Source organism: Oncorhynchus masou, chromosome 24, assembly GCF_036934945.1.
Source record: "Oncorhynchus masou masou isolate Uvic2021 chromosome 24, UVic_Omas_1.1, whole genome shotgun sequence".
Taxonomy (NCBI): Eukaryota; Metazoa; Chordata; class Actinopteri; order Salmoniformes; family Salmonidae; genus Oncorhynchus; species Oncorhynchus masou.
The window spans coordinates 58,327,561-58,339,524 of NC_088235.1; positions in this window are offsets into that span (position 1 = coordinate 58,327,561).

Here is an 11,964-nt window from a genome sequence, read left to right on the forward strand (position 1 = left end):
ATCCCCACATTTTTCCTATTTTGTTGCATTACAACCTGTAATTTGAATTGATTTTTATTTGGATTTTGTAATGGACATACACAAAATAGTCCAAATTGGTGAAGTGAAATGGAAAAAAAAACTTGTTGAAAAAAATTCAAAAAAATTACAAACGGAAAAGTGGTGCTTGCATATGTATTCCCTCCCTTTGCTATGAAGCCCCTAAATAAGATCTGGTGCAATCAATTACCTTCGGAAGTCACATAATTAGTTAAATAAAGTCCACCTGTGTGCAATCTAAGTGTCACATGATCTGTCACATGATCTCAGTATATATACACCTGTTCTGAAAGGCCCCATAGTCTGCAACACCACTAAGCAAGGGGCACCACCAAGCAAGTGGCACCATGAAGACCAAGGGGCCCTCCAAAACAGGTTAGGGACAAAGTTGTGGAGAAGTACAGATCAGGGTTGGGTTATAAAAAAAACGGAAACTTTGATCATCCCACGGAGCACCATTAAATACATTATTAAAAAATTTAAAGAATATGGCACCACAACAAACCTACCAAGAGAGGGCCGCCCACCAAAACTCACAGACCAGGCAAGGAGGGCATTAATCAGAGAGGCAACAAAGAGACCAAAGATAACCCTGAAGGAGCTGTAAAGCTCCACAGCGGAGATTGGAGTATCTGTCCATTGTACCACTTTAAGCCATACACTCCACAGAGGTGGGTTTTACAGAAGAGTGGCCAGAAGAAAATTGCCATTGCTTAAAGGAAAATTAAGCAAACACGTTTGGTGGTCACTAAAAGGTATGTGGGAGACTCCCAAAACACATGGAAGAAGGTACTCTAATCAGATGAGGCTACAATTTAGCTTTTTGGAAAACGCTGTGTCTGGCACAAACCCAACACCTCTCATCACCCTGAGAATACCATCCCCATAATGAAGCATGATGGTGGCAGCATCATGCTGTGTGCATGTTTTCCATTGGCAGGGACTGGGAAACTGGTCAGAATTGAAGGAATGGTGGATGGTACTAAATACAGGGAAATTCTTGAGGGAAACCTGTTTTAAGTCTTCCAGAGATTTGACACTAGGACGGAGGTTCACCTTCCAGCAGAACAATGACCCTAAGCATACTGCTAAAGCAACACTTGAGTGGTTTAAGGGGAAACATTTAAATGTCTTGGAATGGCCTAGACAAAGCCCAAAACTCAATCAAATTTAGAACAGACCTCAATCAAATTGAGAATCTGTGGTATGATTTAAAGATTGCTGTACACCAGCAGAACCCATCCAATTTGAAGAAGCTGGACCAGTTTTAACTTGAAGAATGGGCAAAAATCTTATAGAGACATATCCCAAGAAACTTGCAGCTGTAATTGCTTCAAAAGATGGCTCTACAAAGTATCAACTTTGGGGGGGTGAATAGTTATGCACGCTCAAGTTTTCAGTTTTTTTGTCTTATTTCTTGTTTGTTTCACAATTAAAAAAGATTTTGCATCTTCAAAGTGGTAGGCATGTTGTATAAATCAAATGATACAAACCTCCCAAAAATCTATTTTAATTCCAGGTTGTAAGGCAACAAAATAGGAAAAATGCCAAGTGGGGTGAATACTTTCGCAAGCCACTGTATTAAGTGTGTTGGATTGTAATAATTTGAAACCCTCACTAAATGAATGGTTGATTGCTGAAACTCAGAAATGTGTTTCCATCCATTTGATTATTTTCAACCCTTTGGTTTGTGCAGGTAATTGGCTATCAAAATGTCACTAAGAACTAGCCTCATACGAACCATCCTGATCTCGAAAGATCAGGATGGTTTGCATGAGGTAAACTAAGCACTATGATAGACTTTAAATCATAGTCATCCATGTGATTGCAGTCACAAATGAGCTTGCTTGTCGCACATGCTGTTGCTGACGTGTGTTTGTCTGGTTTGTCTGTTGAATCATTGTCTATCAGGACATTTGAATAGAGGAATTTGGTCCAGTCACGTCACACATACACAGTCGTCTACCCACTGTATGCCTGTCCTGGAGGAGGTTGTGTAAGGCTCATCTTTCTACACAGTCAGCTAAATACTGTTTAAAGGGCCATGGTAGTGAGAAAGTCTGTACTGAATTATTCTTTGAAACTTGAAATGTTGACATGTAGGATTTATTTTAAGAAATATCACAGGAGGATTGCTGAGGATTCCTGTGTCTTCCCTCTCTGATGAGAGGACAGAGGAGGAAGAGGTGAGGCTAACAAAGAGAGTGGTGAAAACAGGGGGGGGTCAGAGCAGCGTTGATTCAATGTGAGCACCATCAGACAAGTGCCAAGCACCATGATGCTTCACTCAGAGGAAACCACTGACATTTGGACCTCTCCAAAAGTGGTCATTGCTAATTTTTCATTGGGCAATGGCTAGGTCTAATATTTAATGGATATAGGGCTGGGGCTCCCTTCCAGTCCGCTTAAGCCCTCCTTGGAAGATGGGAGAAGTTCTGTTAGACCTCTCTGCATTCTGAGTGTTTGTGTTGGTGGTCAGATCCCTGGCTCCCAGTGGTCAGCGAGAAACGCTATCTGTTTTGGCTGGGCTCGTAGTCAACAGGTGTCTTGCTATCCTGTCACTGCCTATTTGCAGAGCTGATCAGACAGCGAACCGAACTGGATAAACACATTAACCTCGCACTTCCCAGACTAGTGTGCCCTTTCTGGATGTCTGGTGTCCATGCCACCGCTCAAGTTGCATTTAAACAAATGACATTAATGATGGATGTGTATAATTTTTTTTGTGACTGAAGTGTTAAAAACACGAGAGGGGCTGTGGATATGGAAGCAGCAGGGTCATATGGTCCCTGCCAAATGTTTTAAAGGGGTTTGGTTATAAACCCAGAGTCAAGGTCCTCACTGGCATTTAGAGGAGTGGAGATATGTCAAAGTGTGAAATGAGAGAAAAACTTTAGTTTGGATTTGTCAAGGATTTCCCACAGCCGTTAGAAATGACAAGAAAGTGACTAGGAAAGCCTGGGTTCGTTCTGAGGCCTAGTGAGGGAGGAGGATAGAGAGAGAAGAGGGACAACCACATTGGTGCCTCTGAAACATGGAGGTGATCAGGTAGTGTATAAAATGGGAGAGTTGACAAAGAATGAACCCAATCATGAATGGGACCATAACCGTTCATATTAGTCTAACCCTGAAAACAGCTGATGGCAATTAACTGCAAATACATTCAGGCTTTTGAATATGGATAAGACCCCCATTCACTGACAGGGTTCATGACTCATACCTTTCTGATGGTGATAAATGGATGTTATTTTTAGTTGTTTTTCAAATTTATAAATCTAATTTAACCCAACAGGGTTGTGTTGTGTTTATGTCATTATGGGTTTTAAAGTATGCAATATGTTGTGCATATGTGTAAAAATACAATAATAGACTTATAATTTGAGTGTGAAAATGTCTGTTAATAATGAAGCCGCAGTAAGAGCTTTTCACTGACTGAGAGATGAGCCATTTTTAGAGGAATAAAACATAGACATGTCTCCAATTGTCTGAATCATTTGATTCCACACTGCACCCTGTCGTTCACTGTGTGACACTGCAATTATCAGATACACAAAATTATTGTACGACAGAAAACCAGTCTAGAACAGGGTAGAAATCTACATGCAAACACAATGCCTTGTTTCCCCGAAACAACACATTTTTATCCAATTCAATTACACCATCGGAGTATCTATCGTCTGTCTGTCTGTTTTAGCAATCTAAGAGGAAGCGCATGTGATATTCAAAACATTTACAGTAAACCCAATTATAACACAGATTCTACAGCCAGAAATGTGTCTTTAAATTGTAAAAGGTAGCCTAACAAACATGCTACCTACCAACTGAATAGAATTAAGATAAGAGTTCAAATGAATATCCGTTCCAAGAAGCCAGTACAAAACCAGACTTTTCCTTGAAAAATAGGGACTTGGTATAGAGAAGCGTGGGGACACGGTCTCCCAAAGGAAGGGGTTAAAATATCGACCTTAATCCAACACCTAGCAACCTCAACAAGAGGGTTGGACCTCTTTGCATAACGGTTAAGGTGTTGGCTTGAAAATTCGCTGGACCTGGGTTCAAATCCTGGTCGGGGCTACCCCCGACTTCGCTATTATATTGATTGTATTAGAAAATACAAAATATAGGTAGGCATGTAATTTACATTTGAATAAGTCATGACCCCCCCCCCCAATATTAGAGACAGGTCAATTTGACCCCCTCAATAATATACCATGATAAATGTGATTGATTGTGGAGTGGGAGGCCCCAATGCACAACTGAGCAAGAGAGCAAGTACATTAGAGTGTCTAGTTTGAGAAACACACGCCTCACAAGTACTCAACAAGCAGCTTCATTAAATAGTACCCTCAAAACACCAGTCTCAATGTCAACAGTGATGAGGCGACTCCGGGATGCTGGCCTTCTAGGCAGAGGTCCTCTTTCCACTGTCTGTTATTTTGCCCATCTTAATATTTTATTTTAATTGGCCAATCTGAGATATGACTTTTTATTTGCAACTCTGCCTAGAAGGCCAGCATCCCAGAGTCGCCTCTGTGTTTCCCTTTGTAGTCTGTAATAGTTTGTAAGCCCTGCCACATCCAAAAAGCGTCGGAGCCGGTGTCAGTTGGCTTTTCATAGCCGATCATTCAGAGTTAGACACAGCAGGTGCGGTAGAGGGAGAAGAGTCCAAAACAGCAGGTCCAGGACAGGTGGCACGTCCAGTGAACAAGTCAGGGTTCTGTAGCCGCAGGCAGAACAGTTGAAACTGGAGCAGCAGCATGACCAGGTGGACTGGGGACAGCAAGGAGTCATCAGGCCAGGTAGTCCTGATGCATGGTCTGGGGCTCAGGTCCTCCAAGAGAAGAGAGAGAGAAAGAGAGACAGAAGGAGAAAGAAAGAAAAAGAGAGAGAATTAGAGGGAGCATACTTAAATTCACACAGGACACCAGATAAGACAGGAGAAATACTCCAGATATAACAGACTGAACCTAGCCTCCGACACAAATTATTGCAGCATAAATACTGGAGGCTGAGACAGGAGGGGTCGGGGGACACTGTGGCCCTGTTCGACAATACCCCCGGACAGGGCCAAACAGACAGGATCTAACCCCACCCACTTTGCCAAACACAGCCCCCACACCAGTAGAGGGATATCTTCAACCACCAACCTACTACCCTGAGACAAGGCCGAGTATAGCCCACAAAGATCTCCCCCACGGCACGAACCTGAGGGGGGCGCCAACCCGGACAGGAAGATCACGTCAGTGACTTAACCCACTCAAGTGACGCACCCCTCCTAGGAATGGCATGGAAGAGCACCAGTAAGCCAGTGACTCAGCCCCTGTAATAGGGTTAGAGGCAGAGAATCCCAGTGGAGAGAGGGAAACTGGCCAGGCAGAGACAGCAAGGGCAGTTCGTCACTCCAGTGCCTTTCCATTCACCTTCACACCACTGGGCCAGACTACACTCAATCATAGGACCTACTGAAGAGATGAGTCTTCCATAAAGACTTAAAGATTGAGACCGAGTCTGCATCTCTCACGTGGATAGGCAGACCATTACATAAACATTTAGCCCTGCCTCCAGCTGTTTGCTTAGAAATTCTAGGGACAGTAAGGAGGCCTACGTGTTGTGACCGTAACGTATGTGCAGGTATGTACGCCAGGTATGATCGGACCAAATTACAAAGATAGGTAGGAGCAAGGCCATGTGATGCTTTGTATGTTAGGAGTAAAACCTTGAATGATCAGTTCTAGCCTTAACAGGAAGCCAGTGTAGAGAGGCTAGCAATGGAGTAATATGATACAATTTGTTGGTTCTAGTCAAGATTCTAGCAGCCGTGTTTAGCACTAAGTGAAGTTTATTTAGTGCTGAATATCATCTGCCATGACTACAAGGTCCGATAGGAATTCAGGGAACTCAGTGAGGAACGCTGTATACGGCCCAGGAGGCCTGTAAACAGTAGCTATAAAAAGTGATTGAGTAGGTTACATAGACTTCATGACTAGAAGCTCAAAAGATGAAAACGCAGTCATTTTTTGTGTAAATTGAAATTTGCTATCGTAAATGTTAGCAACACCTCCGCCTTTGCGGGATACGCGGGAGATATGGTCACTAGTGTAACCAGGAGGAGAGGCTTCATTGAACACACTAAATTCATCAGGTTTAAGCCATGTTTCAGTCAGGCCAATCACATCAAGATTATGATCAGTGATTAGTTCATTGACTGCCTTTGAAGTGACGGATCTAACATAAAGTAGCCCTTTTTTGAGATGTGAGGTATCACAATTTCTTTCAAAAATGACAGGAATGGAGGAGGTCATTATTCCAGTGAGATTGCTAAAACGAACACAGCCATGTTTAGTTTTGCCCATTCTAGATCGAGGCACAGACACGGTCTCAATGGGGATAGCTGAGCTGACGACTGACTATACTAGTGGCAGACTCCACTAAGCTGGCAGGGTGGCTAACAGCCAGCTGCCTGGCCTGCTCCCTATCTCATTGTGGAGCTAGAGGAGTTAGAACCCTGTCTATGTTCATAAATATGATGAGAGCACCCTTCCAGCTAGGATGGGGTCTGTCACTCCTCAGCAGGCCAGGCTTGGTTCTGTTGGTGAGTGAGTCCCAGAAAAAGGGCCAATTATCTACAAATTCTATCTTTTGGGAGTGGCAGAAAACAGTTTTCAACCAGCAATTGAGTTGTGAGACTGCTGTAGAGCTCATCACTCCCCCTAACTGGGAGGGGGCCAGTGACAATTACTCGATGCCGACACATCTTTCTAGCTGATTTACACGCTGAAGCTATGTTTTTTGACCTCTGACTGTTTCATCCTAACATCGTTGGTGCCAACGTGGATAACAATATCCCTATACCCTCTACACTCGCCCGGTGTAGCCTTAGCCAGCACCATCTTCAGATTAGCTTTAACGTCGGTAGCCCTGCCCCCTGGTAAACAGCGTATGATCGTTGGATGATTCTTTTAAAGTCTAATACTACAGGTAATTGAGTCGCCAATGACTAGGGTGTTCAATTTGTAAGGGCTAATGGTGGGCGTCTCAGACCCTGTAAAGGGTGAAGGAGAGACCAGAGAAAACTCTGACTCTGACTCCGACTCCTTGCTTTTAATGGGGAAAACCGGTTGAAAGTTTCTGTCGGCTGAATGAGCGACACCGATTGAGCGTTCCTACAGCATTTCCTTCCAGAAGCCATGAGAAAATTGTCTGGCTGTAGGGACTGTGCGAGGGGATATATACTACTATCTGTACTTATTGGTGGCACAGACGCTGTTTCATCCTTTCCTACACTTAATGTCCACCAGAACTGTTACCAGAGACGTGAATGTTCATTTCTATACAATAAGCCGCCTCCAACATTGTGTTAGAGAATTTGGCAGTACGTCCAACCAGCCTCACAACCACAGACCACATGTAACCACGCCAGCCCAGGACCTCCACATCAGACTTCTTCACGGTCTGAGATGACCCACCCGGACAGCTGATGAAACTGTGGGTTTGCACAACCGAAGAAATCCTGCACAAATGGTCAGAAACTGTCTCAGGGAAGCTCATCTCCATGCTCACCGTCCTCACCAGGGTCTTGACCTGACTGCAGTTTGGGGTCATAACCGTCTTCAGCGGGCAAACGCTCACCTTCGATGGCCACTGGCAGATGACAGACAGAGTGTATTGCATCGTGTGGGTGAGCGTTTTGCTGATGTCAATGTTGTGAAAAGAGTGCCCCATGGTGGCGGTGGGGTTATGGTATGAGCAGGCATAAACTACGGACAACGAACACAATACATATTTTATCGGTGGCAATTTAATTGCAGAGATACAATGACAAAATCCTGTGGCTCATTGTCGTGCCATTCATTCGCCGCCATCATCTCATGTATCAGCATGAAAATTCACACTTACATGTCACAAGTATCTGTACACAATTCCTGGAAACTGAAATTATCCCAGTTCTTCCATGGCTGGCTTACTCACCAGACATGTCACACATTGATCCTGTTTGGGATACTCTGGATTGACGTGGACAACAGCGTGTTCCAGCTCCTGCCAATATCCAGCAACTTCACACAGCCATTGAAGAGGAATGGGACAACATTCCACATGCTAAAATCAACAGCCTGATCAACTTTATGCAAAGGAGATGAGGCAAATGGTGATCACACCAGATACTGACTGGTTTTCTGATCCATGCCCCCACCTTTTTCTAAGGTATCTGTGACCAACAGATGCATATCTGTATTCTCAGTCATGTGAAATCCATAGATTAGGGCCTAATTCATTCATTTCAATTGACTGATTTCCTTATATGAACTATAACTCAGTAAAATCTTTGAAATTGTTGCATGTTGAATTTATATTTTTGTTCAGTGTACATCTGGTCAACCCATGGCCGGCATAATGCATGGGCTCACCGGGGCTGATGCCCCTGTGCCCAGGCCCATGGGGGGCCCAAGAGCCATAAAAAAAACATATAATGAAAAAATATATATACAGTGCCTTCAGAATGTATTCGGACCCCTTGATTTTTTCCACATTTTGATAGGTTACAGCCAAATTCTAAAATTGATTAAATAGATTTTTTCCCTCATCAATCTACACAGAATACCCCATAATGACAAAGAAAAACCCTTCCTTGATTGGGTAACCGATTTTTAAAAAAACTATACAAATCAATGTGACTGGTCAATTGTGTGAGTCAGGGGCTGGGCCCAAGCCCGTAGGGGGTCCAAGAGACAAAAGAATATAAAAATGACCTACTTTTTTTGATCATATTTTTTTTTATCCAATCAAAGGAGCCCGCTCTCAATGTTCAAAATACACTAGAGAGCATAACTTAGCCATATAATTTAGCCATGATTTGTTGATCCGGCCCAGGGTTAATCTCTACAGAGAACAGTGAAATCCTAACAACCACTCACCACATGATGGCGCTATGGGCTATATTTGCAACAAATTCTGAAACCCAACAGCACTGGGGCACAACTCATTCGAGGGTACTTCAAACCCATATTGTGTATCTATGCTACAAACATACAGTCTGGTGGAGCATTTAGCTGGCATGTTTTCCATTTGTAATCCTGCCACTTATATATAGGGCTGTGAAAAGTATTTATGGCTGCTCAACACTCATTTTTACATTGCAGTCAGAATACAATTAAACATGGTAATGGTATAACAGTAGAATTACAGTAGTAGCCAATATCTGTTACGGATAAACCAAGACTGTAATGTTGAGTCCAGAAAAAAAAACAGAACAGGGTCCAATAAAGAGGGCAAGGTTTTAAGATAAAAATGAGAATTATGGGAAATAAATTAGGGATATCCATTCTCACCTGGGAAATCCACTGGGAGTGCGTTATACAATATATCATGCCAGCAGTTTGTATTTGTGATTAATGGATCCATTTCCTATAACACAACAATTCCCCATAACACAACACTACCATTCCAGAGTTTCATTCAATCTTAGCCCAGCTCCTGGTGATAACAGTGAAGCACTGCAAGGTCCATTGTCAAGGTTAAACATTCAGGCCTCCTGTGTCACTGTTGACTTTCCGTCCTAATGGAAACTTCAAATAAAGAGGCAAGGTATAAATGGTTCATTTTCCTCTCTTCTTTCCTCTCTTCCAGGTGATGACGCAGGGACGAGAGAGGAATCAATGATGACCGCAAAATGAATCATCGCAAAGTGAGAATAAGAATATGGGAGATGATAGCGCTCTTGGCTTTGTCTACTTTTTTTTCCTACAGTAGGCTACATTACCCTCGCTTTCACGATAATGCAGAGCACAGATTTGCACAGACGTGCTTTTAAATGGGATAACTTGAAATGATCTGTGAGTATGTAATGTAACCAATTTACAAAACATCACACCCTAGTCTAACATATGGATCAAATAACACCAACAGGCACATACAGTACCAGTCAAACGTTTGGACACACCTACTCATTCAAGGGTTTTTCTTTATTTTTACTACTTTCGACAATGTAGAATAATAGTGAAGACATCAAAACTATGAAATAACACATATGCAATCATGTTGTAATGTCACGTGTGCACTCTCCGGCCTCTAGGTCTCATTAGGGCGCACACCTGTCACCAGCGTTAGGCGCATAATGACACTCACCTGGACTCCATCATCTCCTTGATTACCTGCCCTTTATAAACTCAGCAAAAAAAAAAAGAAAACTCCCTTTTTCAGGACCCTGTCTTTCAAAGATAGTTCAAAAAAATACAAATAACGTCACAGATCTTCATTGTAAAGAGTTTAAACACCGATTCCCATGCTTGTTCAATGAACCATAAACAATTAATGAACATGCACCTGTGGAACGGTCGTTAAGACACAAACAGCTTACAGACGGTAGGCAATTAAGGTTACAGTTATGAAAACTTAGGACACTAAAGACGCCTTTCTCCCGACTCTGAAAAACACCAAAAGAAAGATGCCCAGGGTCCCTGCTCATCTGCGTGAACGTACCTTAGGTATGCTGAAAGGAGGCATGAGGACTGCAGATGTGGCCAGGGCAATGAATTGCAATGTCCGTACTGTGAGACGCCTAACAGCGCTACAGGGAGACAGGACGGACAGCTGATCGTCCTCGCGGTGGCAGACCATGTGTAACAACACCTGCACAGGATCAGTACATCTGAACATCACACCTACGGGACAGGTGAAGGATGGCAACAACAACTGCCCGAGTTACACCAGGAAGGCACAATCCCTCCATCAGGGCTCAGACTGTCCCCAATAGGCTGAGAGAGGCTGGACTGAGGGCTTGTAGGCCTGTTGTAAGGCAGGTCCTCACCAGACATCACAGGCAAAAACAAACCCACTTTTACTGGACCAGACAGGACTGGCAAAAAGTGCTCTTCACTGACAAGTTGCAGTTTTGTCTCACCAGGGGTGATGGTTGAATTCGCGTTTATCGTTGAAGGAATAAGCGTTATATCGAGGGCTGTCCTCTGGAGTGGGATTGATTTGGAGGTGGAGGGTCTGTCATGGTCTGGGGCGGTGTGTCACAGCATCATGGGTCTGAGCTTGTTGTCATTGCAGGCAATCAACACTGTGCATTACAGGGAAGTCATCCTGCTCCCTCATGTGGTACCCTTCCTGCAGGCTCATCCTGACATGACCCTCCAACATGACAATGCCACCAGCCATACTGCTTGTTCAGTGCGCGATTTCCTGCAAGACAGGAATATCAGTGTTCTGCCACGGCCAGCGAAGAGCCCGGATCTCAATGCCATTGAGCACAACTGGGACCTGTTGGATCGGAGGGCTAGGGCCATTCCTCTCAGACATGTCCGGGAACTTGTAGGTGCCTTGGTGGAAGAGTGGGGTAGCATCTCACAGCAAGAACTGGCAAATCTGATGCAGTCCATGAGGACCCCCCCCCCCACATTTATTTTTTTTGCTGAGTTTATGTCACTCCCTTTGGTATCTTCCCCAGTTGTCATTGTTTCTGTTTCTGTTCTATGTTTGTGCGCTGTTCGTGTTTCTTGTTTTGTTCTTTGATTAATTAAATGTTTTCACTCCCTGAACTTGCTTCCCAACTTTCAGCGTACATTGTTACAGAATGACAACTCATCAAAGGGAAGCATCAGGGAGTGTCTTTTTGTTTGTTTTTGTGTTCGGGGTGATGTCGGGTCCGGGTGTTGGAGCCGGAGCTACCTGGGAGGCCTCAGCCGGTTTGTAGGCTGCCATGACTCAGCGGGTTCGATAGGCTCCCATGCCGAAGCTGGCATGCTAGCAGTTACCATATACTTCCAGTCATTGCGCTAATGCTAGTTAACAATTACACTAACACGAGTTAGCAACTTCCTTCAAATTTCATGCAGAGATATAAAAATGGTATCCACAAGTTCACATGACTCTGGGGAAGTAGATAAAGGGATTCATTGCCAATATCCTGAATTATCCCTTTAA